At 36.9% G+C, this 13,982-nt stretch overlaps 1 pseudogene; it reads left to right on the top strand.

Annotated features, from left to right (window-relative positions):
• The first annotated feature begins 439 nt into the window (after nucleotides 1–439).
• LOC106825157 (olfactory receptor 2AE1-like) lies at nucleotides 440–1,398 on the top strand (annotated as a pseudogene).
• The last annotated feature ends 12,584 nt before the right edge of the window (nucleotides 1,399–13,982 follow it).

The following is a 13,982-nucleotide window of genomic DNA, read 5'->3' as shown; positions in this document are numbered from 1 at the left end:
TGTATAAATATCTTAGTGGTTCAGCTTTTCTGGTTAAACTCTAACTGATATAACAAGCACAAAATGTATATATGTATAGCTTACATATACTATATACTTATAAAGTTTAGTATATACATACAACATATATATATATATATATATATATATAAATTTCTTCCCTAATGAGGAGAGACTCCTGTTTTGAAATTTGGCACTTAATAGAGTCTAAATATTCTGGAATTTCAGAGTGACCATATTTGTGAAAAGATACTCTTAGTTTTCTATCTTGTTTTAAAAGGATATTTCAATAACTTGAGCTATTGAATAATAATAAATAGAAAAATGTATCTTCGAATTTCTTTGTAGATCAAACAGTATTATTGTCAGGTGTGCTGAACTCCAGTATTTCTGATATTACACTTTATTGCCACTTTCAGTTTCCCCAGAGAAAGGGGAGATGTGGCAGAGGAATCAGACCTCTCTGGTAGACTTCATCCTTGAAGGGCTCTTTGATGACTCCCTCATCCACCTTTATCTTTTCTCCTTGACCATGGTGGTCTTCCTGATTGTGGTGAGTGGCAACACCCTCACCATTCTCCTCATCTGTGCTGATCCCGGCTGCATACACCCATGTACTTCCTGCTCAGCCAGCACTCCCTCATGGATCTGATACATGTCTCCACAACCATCCACAAGATGGCTACCACCTACCTATCTGGCAAGAAGTCCATCTCTTTTGTGGCTTGTGTGACCCAGCACTTCCTCTATTTGTGTGTGGGTGGTGCTGAGTGTCTTCTCCTAGCTCTCATGTCCTATGACCGCTATGTTGCCATCTGTCATCCACTGTGTTACACTGTTCTCATGAACAGAAGGGTGGGACTGATGATGGCTGTCATATCATGGTTTGGAGCATCCAGAAACTCCCTAATTCACACGGTAATATTGATGCTATTCCATTTCTGTGGTCCTTGAAATATCCGCCACTTCCACTGTGAGTTTCCAGCTGTTGTGAAGTTGGTATGTGAGGACAACACAGTTTATGAGACCGTGGCATACATCAGCAGTGTCTTACTTCTCCTCCTCCCTTTATTTCTAGTTTCTACATCCTATGCCTGCATCCTCCACAGTGTCATTCGGATGTATTCAGCTGGGAGTAAGAGAAATGCCTTTGCCACTTGCAGCTTTCACCTCACTGTGGTTTCCCTCTTGTTTGGTGCCTGCATGTTCTCATGTACAAGGCCCAGACCTCAGCACACTCCATTGCAAGACAAAGTTGGTTCTGTGTTCTATAGCATCATTACTCCCACACTGAATCTTTCGATTTATACTGTCTGGAATAAGGACGTAGCTAAGGCTCTGAGGAGAGTGCTGGGGAGAGATAGTATCACTCAAAGACAGCAATTGCAATTGCCCTGAATATGAGAGGGGAATGTGATAAGCTCCTTAAACTGATCTGGGTAAACATATGAGAGTTTTAAAGGGTCCAGATCCCTGATGACTAGGGCATAAATGAAGTGGTCAACATACAATTCCAGTATTCTAACTTGATCTCAGGCATCTAAGTTCCGTTGAGTACTATCTTTAACCTTTCTGGCTGCTATTACAAAAATACCATAGACTGGGGTGGCTTAAATGACAAAAATTTATTTCTCACTATTCTAGAGATTGAGAAGTTCCAGATCAAGTTTTGAAAGTGCTAGACATTCTCTCATTTCCTTTTAATCTCTTTTTAAGTGTCGCCCTGCCCTAATGTGCTTCCCTGAGTACCCCATCCAAATAGCACTCTTCATTTTCTGTCCCTTGCTTCTAATTTGTAACACTACTTTGCGTGATGTTGCATAATATTATACTATATTACATTTATTGTCTGTTTTACTAGAATTTAATCTCCCTGAGGGCAAGGACCTTACTTTGTGTACTATTCTCTCACCGGGACCAAAATAAGAGCCTAACATGAGCACAAAATGTGCTCAGTAACTATTTGTTGGATGAATTAATAAATGAAAGGGACATAGATTGGTTTACTATTCCGATGACGTTAATGATATTTAATTCAGAGAAGGGAAGAGTGTATAAAAATGAATAATGCAGTAGATTGCTTTGTAAGAGTCATTTGTGTCAGATAGCCAGACATTAATACCATGTATATGCAGAGGCCTGACATGTCAGTGAACTCTACTGGGGTCTAGTGATCTGAGGGCTGCCAAAGTGAGGGACAAATTTCTGTATCTTGCTTCCCCTACTAGTTAGAAAATGTCATGAAGCCCGGGAACATTTTCAGAAAAATAATACTCAAGGTTTGAGAGAAAAGTTATGCTCCCTTTGACAAATATTGTTTTCCCTCTAAGAAACAGATTTTTGGCATTCTGTTATCAGATAAGCCACCCATCCCGAGTTGGGTGTCATCTTACCCACCTAGCCCTAATGTTGGATTTATGCTTTAACACTCCAATATCAAATAGAATAAGCTTTTCCAGAAACTGTGTCTGGGTTGTTTCTGAAGGCACAAGGGTGTTGCCTAAACAGCTAGCTCACAATTCCACTAAGAGACAGGTGGCTGTTCCTCTGCTACTTGTCCCTCTTTAAACACACAACTTTGGCCTTGTCAGGAATGCTATAGGATTATTTGAGAATGAAACAATCTAAGCCAAGTTTATGGATGTTTATTTATGTAACACTAGCATCTGACAAAAGTAAATAATATAGTTTTATATGGTATCTCCTTGAAAAGAGATATAACACTATAATATTATTATCATTCTTTATATATTCTGGATATTAACCCCTTATTCAAAAGATGGTTTACAAATATTTTATCACATTCCATAGGCTGCTTTTTCACTTTGTTGATTCTGTCCTTTGATGGGCAGAATTTTCAAAATTTTGATGTAGTCCAAAGAACGTGTTTTTACTTTTGTTTCTGTTCTTTTTGTGTAATATCCAAGATGTCACTTGCAAATCCAATGTCGTGAAGCTTTCCCCTTATGTTTTCTTCCAAGAGTTTTAAAGTTTTATCTCTTACATTAGGTTTTGATACATTTTCAATTACCTTTTATATCCATATTGTGTAAAGTAAATGCCCAACTTCATTCCATTTACAATAGCAATCAAATAGAATCAAATTCTTTGGAAGCAACCTAACCAAGGAACTGGAAGATTTGAACACTGAAAACTACAAAACACTGTTTAAAGAAACTAAAGAGACATAAATAAATGAAAAGACATCCTGGGTTCATAGATTGGAAGACTCACTGTTGTTAAGACATCAATACTACCCAAAGTGACCTACAGATTCAATGCAATTCCTACCAAAATTCCAATGGTATTTTTTCTTTTTTGAAAATTTTTTTTTTCCTTTTTCTCCCCAAAGACCCTGGTACAAAGCTGTGTATTTGTTGTTGTTGTTGTTGTGGGTCCTTCTAGTTGTGGCATGTGGGACTCCGCCTCAGCATGGCCCGATAAATGGTGTTGTGTCCACATCCAGGACTCGAACCGGCAAAACCCTGGGCCCCCAAAGCAGAGTGAGAACTTAACCACTCAGCCACGGGACCGGCTCCCTCCAGTGGTATTTTTTCAGAAATAGAAAACCTATGCTAAAACTCATATGGAAACAAAGAACCTCAAATAGCCAAAACAATCCAGAAAAAGAACAAAACTGGAGGACTCACACTTCCTTATTTCAAAACTTACTTCAAATCTATTGTAACCAAACAGTGTGGTCCTGGCATAAAGACAGGCATGTCAACCAATGGTACGGAATATAGATCCCAGATATAAACCCTCATGTATATGGTAAAATCATTTTCAACAAGGATGCCAAGATCGTTCAATAAGGATGTGAAAGTTTTTTCAATAAACGGTACTGAGGAAATGAGATATGGAAAAGAATGAAGTTGGACCCTTACCTTACACCATATGCAAAAACTAACTGAAAATGTATCAAAAACCTAAATGTAAGAACTAAAACTATAAAACTCTTAGGAGAAATCATAGGGGAAAGGGTTTATGATATAAGATTTTCCCAATTATTTCCTGGATGTGACACAAGAACATAGGCAACAAAAGTAGAAATCGATAAATTGGACCACATCAAAATTTTAAACGTTCCCTTCATCACACGACACAATCAATAGAGTGAAAAAACAACTTGTAGCACGAAATAAAATACTGTAAACCATCTATCTGATAAGGGGTTAATATACAGAGTATATACGGAATGACTAAAAGTCAACAACAACAACAACAATAATGCAACCCAATTAAAAAAAATAGGCGAAGGACTTGAATAGACACTTGTCCAAACGAGTTGTACAAATGGCCAACAAAAACATGACAAGGTGCTCAACATCAGTAATCACTAGGGATATGATTAGGAAAAATCAACTCAAATCAGATTAACCAGTTGAAAAAGTAAGACCTGAAAGAATACAACCTCTAGAAGAAAACACAACAGCTAAGCTCCTGGACATTCGTCTGGGCAAAAATTTTTTGGATTTGATACCAAAAGCAAAGGCAACAAAAGTGAAAATAAACAAGTGGAATAACATCAAAATACAAAGCTTTTGCTCAGAAAAGAAAACATCAACAAAACAAAAAGGCAACCTATAGAATGGGAGAAAATATTTGCAAATAATACATCTGATAAGGGTTAATACCCAAAATATATAAAGAACTCATAGAATTCAATAGCAAAAAAACCCCCAAAACAATCCAATTAAAAAATGGGCAGAAGATATGAATAGATAATTTTCCAAAGAAGACACACAGATGACCAACAGGTACATGAAAAAATGCTCAACATCACTAATCATCAGGGAAATGCAAATCAAAACCACAATGCCTGTCAGAATACCTATTATTAAAAAGGTGAGAAATAACAACTTTTGGAGACGATGCAGAAAAGAGAACACTTGTTCACTGTTCATGGGAATGTAAACTGGTACAGCCACTATTGAAAACCATATGCAGACTCCTGAAAAAGTTAAAACTAGAACTATCATATGACCCAGCAATTCCACTACTAGGTATATATCCAAAGGGAGCAAAATCACTGTCTCAAAAAGATATCTGCACCCCTGTGTTCATTACTCATCATTTACAATATCCAAGATATGGAAATAACCTAAGTGTCCATCTGTGGATGAATGGATAAAGAAAATGTGTTATATATACATGCAATGGAATGTTAGTCAGCCATAAAAAAGAAGGAAATACTGCCATTTCTGACAACATGGATGTACCCTGAGGACATTATGTTAAGTGAAATAAGTCAAAGAAAGATAAATATTGTATGGTATCACTTATATGTGGAATCTACAAAAACTGAACTCAAAGATAAGAGAGTTAACAGACTGATGGTTGCCAGAGGTGTCAGGTAGGTGAGGGCAAATTGGTGAAGGTGTCAAAAAGTAAAAACTTCCAGTTATAAGATAAATAAGTTCTGGGGATGTAATGTACAGAATGGTGACTATAGTTAACAATACTGTATTGCATATTTGAAAGTTGCTAAGAGAATAGATTATAAAAGTTATTATAACAGGAAAAACATTTGTAATATTTTGAGATTATGGGTGTTAACTAAACTTACTGTGGCAATCACTTCAAAACATTTACATGCATCAAATCATTGTGTTGTACACCTTGGATTAATAGAATGTTGTATATCAATCATATTTAAATGAAACAGGAAGAAAAGTCTCACAATTTAATAAAAACAAACAAACAAGGAAACAAACACCACAATGAGATACAACTTCATACCCATAAAGATAGCTAGTTCTAAACAAACAGAATACAAGTGTTAGCAAGGATGTGAAGAAATTGGAACCCGTGTGCACTGTTGGTGGGAATGTAAAATGGTACAGCCATTATAGAAAACAGCTTGGTGGTCCCCCCAAAAATTAAAAATACAATTACCATACGATTCAGCAATTCCATTTTTTGGTATATACCCAAAAGAATCCAAAGCACGATGTTTAAGAGATATTTGTACACCCATGTTCATAGCAGCATTATTCACAAAGATCAAAAGGTAGAAGCAAGCCAAGTGTCCACAGAGGAATGAATGGATAAACAAAATGTGGTATATACACATACAATGGAATATTATTATTCAGCCTTTAAAAGTAAGGAAATTCTGACACATGCTACAACGTGGATGAAACTTGAGGACAATAGGCTAAGTAAAATAACTTCACAAAAAGATGTATATGATTCTACTTATACAAGATGCCTAGGATATTCAAATTCATAGATTCAGAAATTAGAATGGTGGTTGCCACAGCCTGAGGGAAGCAGGATTTGAGGCATCATTTAATGGGTACAGATTTTCAGTTTAGGAAGAAGAAAAGAGTTCTGGAGATTCATTGCACACAATGTGAAGGTATGTAATGCTCCTGAACCGTACAGTTAACAATGGTTAAGATGGTAAACTTTATGTTACGTTATTTTATCATATTTTAAAAATTTATGTAAAAATCTAGCTTGGTAGGGCTGGCCCAGTGGCATGGTGCTTGGGTTCTCATGCTCTGCATTAGCGGCCCTGGGATTGCTGGTTTGGATTCTGGGTGTGGACTCACACGCTGCTCATCAAGCCATGTTGCAGCAGTGTCCGACATATAAGATAGAGGAGGATTGGCACAGATGTTAGCTCAGGGAAAATCTTCCTCACACATACACAAAACTAGCTTGGGTTGAATACAGGGCACTCTCATCATTAATGAGATATCCATTTGGATGGCAACTAGACTTTCAGTGGTGAATAGGAGGTAGTCTACACAGACATCAAAATATAATGATGTATACCTGAAACTTATGTAATGTAAATCAATGTTACCTCAATAAAGGAATAAATAAAATTCATATGGAAGCATAAAAAATGATATGATCAAAAACTTACCACAAACATAAAATTTAATGGAGAAAAAACTTTGAGAATATTCCCACTAAAGCCAAGAACAATAAAAGCCCACAATTACTACTACTATTCTAGTATCAGAGCATTGTACCAGAGAAACTTGCCTACACGATGAGAAATGAATAAGGACAAAGGTTGTGCAGAAAGAAACATTTAATTATATTACTTTTCATAAATTAGTAGTTCAAAAGGATCAACTTATAAATAACTAGAACCAACAAGTAACCTCTACAAATGTACAAGGAACAATACATTACTTAACAACCCAAATAACTAGTCAGGAAATACAATGAAACATTGATAGATAAAATGAAAATGCTAACATAAATGGAGATAAAGCACATTCCTGAATGAGAAACATTTTATTGCAAAGGAGTCAGCTATTGTTCAAATTAATCTTTAAATTCAGTACAATTTCAATCCAAATCTCTTAGTATATATTATGGATTTTGCCAAGACAATCCAAAAAGTCAAATCAAAGAGAAAATCTGTGAGAATAAACACAAGATAACTGAAAAAGAGCAACAATGAACAGGTGTTATCAGCAGTCAGAGCATGCTCTAAAATCCAGGAAATTAAGCATAGTACTATTCATTCAAAAACAGAATCAATGAATGAATAGTGAATCCAGATGACAGATTTATATATAAGAATTTGATATTTAATAACCATGACATTTCAAATCAGGGAAAATAATGTTCTAACATTTTGGTGTCCATGGCAAGTTATGGGGCAGAACTATTTAAGGTATTTCTTAATTTTCAAGCTTTCTAAATGTTTTATGAAATCCACGAAGAAAAGCCTTAGAATATTTATTTTCCCCCAGAATTTCTTTTACACTTTAATCCTGGCAGGGTGTTCTTATCTAGCTTTAGCAGAGTATTACAGCACTTGGGGGCAAGGATGCATCCTAGTAGCCCACCACTGGAAGCTGAGATGGAAAAGATCTCCACAGCCACCATAACCTTCCCCTTGGGACTGTTATACACAGGGAGGAAGGTGATCCTGACCCTACAGAACACCAGCGTGCTGAATGTCAGGCACTTGGCTTCATTGAAAGTTTGAGGCAGGCTCCTAGCCAGGAAAGTCAAAGTGAAACTCTCCTGAGCCAAGAAACCCAAGTATCCTTAGCAAAGGTAGAACATAATGACAGAGCCCTTTTTGCACACAATGATAAGGAGTGTAGGCTCAGAATGTGCACCTATGTCAACAAAATGGGGAGAGGTTCCCAACCAGACTGCATAGAAAGTCACCTGAATCAATGAGAAAATGAGAATGATAGAATTAGGTGCCCATGCTAGCAACTACTGCTTCATCTTTCTCCCTGGTGTTGTGAACTTGAAAGCCAGAACTACAGTGATGGTTTTAGCCAAAATGGTGGAAACAGCCACAGTAAACACAACTCCAGATGTCATTTTTGGTTTATGTAGGTGGCAGTGTTGAGATCGCCAATGAAGAGTAAGGACCAGAGGAAGAAGAGGATGAGGGCTGTGAGCAGGATGTAGCTCAGAGCCCAGTTATTAGCTTTGGTGATATGGGAATGTCCCTATACTTCACAAAAATGCCAAGAACCACAGCTGTGAGGACAGACAGACAAAGGGCTTTGCTGACAAGTACCATCCCCATAGGATCTGCACAGGCCGAGAAGATCACAACCTTTGGGAGGCAATGATCTCAAACACTATTGGGTATTGATTGTCTGGACACTTCATACATTGCTTCAAATCTAGCAAGAAAAGCAAGGTGTCATTAACTTGGATTCAACGATTCTCATGAGCCCCCAAAATACTCACAATTGGCCAAATTGCTATAATTAGAGATCCTAGCCCCAGTCATAAAGGGATGTTATAGGGAGAAAAATTTCAGGTTAATGATTCCTGTTTTTTTTCTTGGTATATCAAAGGTCAAGGAGCTCTAGCATCAGCTCTTTTGTTCATCTTCTATATTCAAGGGAACAATTTTTTCCTTAGAAACAAAAAATAAACAAACTATATCACAAATATAGGTAGGATAGGACATATCCTGGATTTGTTCACTCCAAAGTGCCCATTTATTGATAACCTTCACTGACTCAGACAATTTCCCAAGTTTTGCAGATATGGAAATGACCAAGACATAAACTGTCACTTAGCTTCAAAATTATATTATTTCTGCTATCCAAATAATTAAAAACCAATCTCTAATTCATTGACTTCTATCTGTTTTGTTCAGATTTGAATTACTTGTCTCTTAACAAAGTAACTCCCTAATAAGTCTCCCTGTCTTCTGTCTTGAATCTCTCTCATCTCTCATCCATTCAACCATACTTATTAATGTTTCTATTATTATATCCATTCATGTAATTTCCTTTCTTAAAATCCCACCATTACTCTCATCATCTTCTAGAGCACTGATTCTCCAACATTAACGCACATTAGAATCACCTGGAGGGCTTGCTAAAGCAGTTTGCTGGACGCTACTACCAGAGTTTCTAATTGGGAAACTGAGAGTTTACATTTCTAATCAATTCCAAAGTGATGCTGATGCTCTTGGTATAGATGCTACACGTTGAGAACCACCATTCTAGATGGAGTCCCAACTCCTAGCGCAACAAAAAAGGTCCATTATTACCTACGTTCTACCTACTTCTTCTGTAGCGCCTTTTCTTAGAGGTGTTTTGTAGCAATGATAAAGGAATAAATTTTAATGTGCATCTGTGATATTCCAGACAATTTGCTTGATATATTGCATAAATATCTCACTTAATTTTCACAGAGTCTTGTGAGGTAGGTAGATAGTATCAACTCATTTTGCAGAAGAAAATAATTGAGGCTTAAAGAGCTTAAGTAACTTACCTGAGATCTTGGAGGCATTGAGGGCTGGGCTAGGATCCAGACTTAAGACAGCGGGCTAGATTAGTGTCAGGCAAACAAGACACAAGAGGTGTAAAATTTAAGGAAGCACTCACTTTCAGGTGCTGACCCTGCCCTGCATGACCCTGAGAGAGAGTGCCTCCTTAAATTTTGTACTGCAGACACCTCACCCTATCTTTCCCTGATCCTGGCCCCACTCAATAGGGTCTGACTCCATAATCTGTGATCTTTGCATTACACACTTTTGCTAACTTTAACATCCAGTACAACCTTTTATCTTAAAAAGTCATCATTCTTGGGGCCGGCCCTTACCTGGGTGGTTAAGTTCAGGTGCTCTGCTTCAGTGGCCTGGGGTTTAGCAGTTTGGATTCCAGGCATGGACCTATGCACTGCTCATCAGGCCATGCTGTGGCTCATCCCACATAGAGGAACTAGAAGGACTTACAATTAGGATATACAATTATGCAATGGGGCTTTGGGAGGAAAAAAAAAGGGAAGATTGGCTACAGAATTTAGCTCAGGTCCAGTCTCCCTCTCCAAAAAAACCAAAAAATTGTCATTCTCTTAGAATTATAGGACTTAGAGAAATTTCTGTATTTGATAATTTTTATTGAAAGGAATTTCTAAATATTTAATTTCATGAATTTAATGTATCACTAAAAAGAAAACTATAGGCCTCTCTTTTATGAAAAGCTAAACTGTAAATAAAATATTCAAAAATATAATCAAGTACATTAAAGAAATAGCACAACAGAGTCAATTAGGGCTTTTTAAATGTTTCAAAGGAAAGAACTTTAAAGAACTTTTAACTTACAGGGAGGCAGAACTGAGTTCAAAATAGTCCAGATATCGGCATCAATTTTATATTGAATTAAAAGAAAGAAAAACAAACAATAGGATTCTTGAAGCTTTCCTTCTTTTTAATTTTATGATATAGCTCAAATTGAGTGAAAATTATCTATTTCCTGAAGATTTGATTAAATTCCCACGTGAACTTATCTGGACCTAGTGCCTTCTTGCATGGGTAGCCCTTTGATTTCTTTCAACACTATTAAAGTCTTAAAAGAAATCTATCTTCAATTCTTAAAATGCTCCATTATCCTCATACCTGTGTGTATAACTTCTCTTTCTCTTCTTCCTCGGACGTCTTTTCTTCCCTTCTACACCTGACTAACTATAAACACCTGTCCCTAAACTGAGCTTGAGTGATTTCACCTGAGTGGCAATCCTTGCCCACGTAAGGCTTATTGACTCCTTACTTCCCCAACACATCCTATTTATATTTTGATAATCACTTTTCACTTTACTGCAATTTTTCTTTACTTGCCTGCTTATATCCTTAGGCTGAGGGTGTTCAATGAAAATTGGCCTATTTGAAAGAGAATAAGGTTTGGGATTAGAACAGGATTGAAATTTGGCCTCTTCCACTTATTGGTGGTCAAATCTTATTAATCAACTTTGTTAATAAAAATTATTAAAAATTTGGGAATAATGGAAGAGGATGCCTGAATGTCCTTTCAGTTGCACATTCTAGCATTGTCTAATCAGCCAACCTAAGGCTTATTTATTTATCCAGGACAATGCATCTGTTTGACTTTATGATTTACTCTTTGATTAGAACCCAAATGCTGTGCAATTACATGTTAATCTGTAGATTTCTGTCCAAGAGAAAGATAAACCCAAAGATTATGGTTTTATTGCCCCGTAGGACATTAATCATTTTTCTATGTAACCTAGCAATCGTATTCTAACATTGTTTGGTTGATGTTGTGTTTTCCAAAGTGCTCTTACAGATGGACTATAGAAACCCCTGTTTCACGAAAACGGTTTGTGGTGCTTGGAACCTCTTTGGTCCTCTTACTGATTTCCACATTATTTAGTTAGTTGAATAAATCTTTCATACATGTTTATTCTATATTATTGACAGCTATAGGCTTAACTTTTAAAACCTTGTGCTCACAGTAATCTCAATTCACAGAAAAAGGGTAATGATGATAACATCTACCCCCCATAGGCATTTTTATGGAAAAACTGAGTATGTATGTATGCACCTGTAGCATAGTCTCTCAGTAACTGGTACTTGTAGTTAGCTTTACTTCCTTTTGACTCGGTATATTGCACCAACTAGGCACTCAATATACATTTGTCAAAAACATATATTGTTGAATACAAATACAGTTATTTGTTAAATAACTGACTGAATTATCAACAATAAAAGGGACAACATAGCCACAGCTTCATCTTCAATAAGTCTGAACATCTATGTGTTAGCTGACACTGAAAATGCTGTGTTACAGTCTGTTTTCCTAGATCTGAGCTATGCAATTTTTTACTTAAACTTTCTATTTTCAGATAATTATAGATTCACATGCAGTTAGAAATTATACGGGGAGATCCTGTGCACCCTTCACACAGTTTCTTCCAAGGATGACATCTTGCAAAACTCTAGCACAATGTCAAACCAGGATATTGACTTTGATGATGTTCAATCATTGGTGAAACTTTCTATTTCTTTGCTGAGGCTTTCTATTTTTCCGTTAGTCTCAAGTGTGTTCACAATTACTCAGTGGACCATTTTATGATAATTGCTTTAAAATACTTATTAGATAATTCTGAGATCTCTGTGATCTTGGTCTTACCATCGTTTGTTTTCTTTTTTCATTCAGTTTGATAGCCTGGTTCTTGTAATGATGAGTGATTTTTGATGGAAACTAGAACATTGTGGGTATTGTGATATGAGGCTCTGGATTTTATTTAAACCTTCTGGTTTGTCTGACTTACTCTGCCATGGATCTGGCTGGGAAAGGGTGGGGGAACACTGCTTTGTTTCTGCAAGGGAGGCAGAAGTCCGAGTTTTCCACTCGGCCTCTATTGACACATGATGAGAGAAGATCTCTTCATTTCTCCTGGGTGGGGTAGGAGTTCTGACTCCCCACTAGCCCTCCGTGACACCTCCCTGGTTGGGAGGAATGGGAGTGCCTCCTTTCTGCTTCCCATGTGGCTTCACTACACTCTGGGGGAGGGTGAGCCTTGTACTACTGTGCTGTGGTAAAAACTCTGACTCTGCCCTTGGCCTCCCCTAAGACCACATCAGCAGGGAGGTTTGTTTTATATATATATGCCCAGCATTTTGGTTGTACCTAGAGTGAGGAATAGGGAAAAGTACATCTACTCCTTCGTCCCAGAAGTGGAAGTCCTCTGAAAACTAAGGTTTATGTTCATTCTGAGGAAGAGAAACTTCAGGAAAATCTATTGTCTTTTATTTTTTTTCTATAGTCAGTTTCTGCTGACTGGGTAAGTACTCCTGTTCCTTAAGATATTTCAATATTTGATCAATATTTATCTTGATTTTCTTCCATTTTTTCTGTGTCGACACAAATAATCCACGACCAACCTATAAATCAAAATTGGGGTGAGTTTATTACGAGCCAAAGTGAGGATTATAACCCAGGAAGGCCTTAGAAGGTGTTCCAGAGAAGCATGAGCTTCAGTACAGTCTTATAGCTTTTTAGGACAAAGAAGATACATTACACACAGCCAGGATGCATTATCATAGAAGTATTCCATTGCAAATTAGCAGGTCAATGTAATCATGATGCCAGGAAAGGAACTAATCCTGGCGTTACCAATAGCGCATCATCAATAGGGTGTTGTTACCAATAGGGTGTAAGAGGGGAAGTGTGCATTCTTTATCTAAAGAGAGATTCTTTATTTTTATGGATAAGCAGATGTACAATGCATGTTTGATAGGCCAAAAGTCAGGCTTTCTACTTCCAGCTCAATCAGTTTTGAACTTGAATAGCTACCCATACACCTCAATATGTGAAAATATCTGTATATTGTTAATATCTAGAAAAAATTAAAATTGAGCTATGGAAGAGAAAATAGGAAAAAGTGGTTGACATTGTTGTTTAAATTTGGTCTCTGAAGATAGAAACAATTAATTAGTCAAGGGGGCAGCAAACTGTATTGGCTAAATGCATGGGCAATGTAGCCAGATTATCAGATTGAAATTTGATTTCACAGTTCCAGCTGTGTGACTTTGGGCAAGTTTCTGTGCTACCATTTCCTCATCCTTAAATGGGGATGCTATTGGTACCTGCTTTATAGGATTGTTGTTAAATGATTTAACATGTGAAAAGCATTTGGAACCATGCCTAGCAGCTAATAAATATGATCCAAATATTTGACATTTCTAATCATTTGCCTATTGATTTATTAGACATAATTCC

Source organism: Equus asinus, chromosome 14 (genome assembly GCF_041296235.1).
Source record: "Equus asinus isolate D_3611 breed Donkey chromosome 14, EquAss-T2T_v2, whole genome shotgun sequence".
Classification (NCBI taxonomy): Eukaryota; Metazoa; Chordata; class Mammalia; order Perissodactyla; family Equidae; genus Equus; species Equus asinus.
This window is presented reverse-complemented; position numbering and strand designations above follow the sequence as displayed.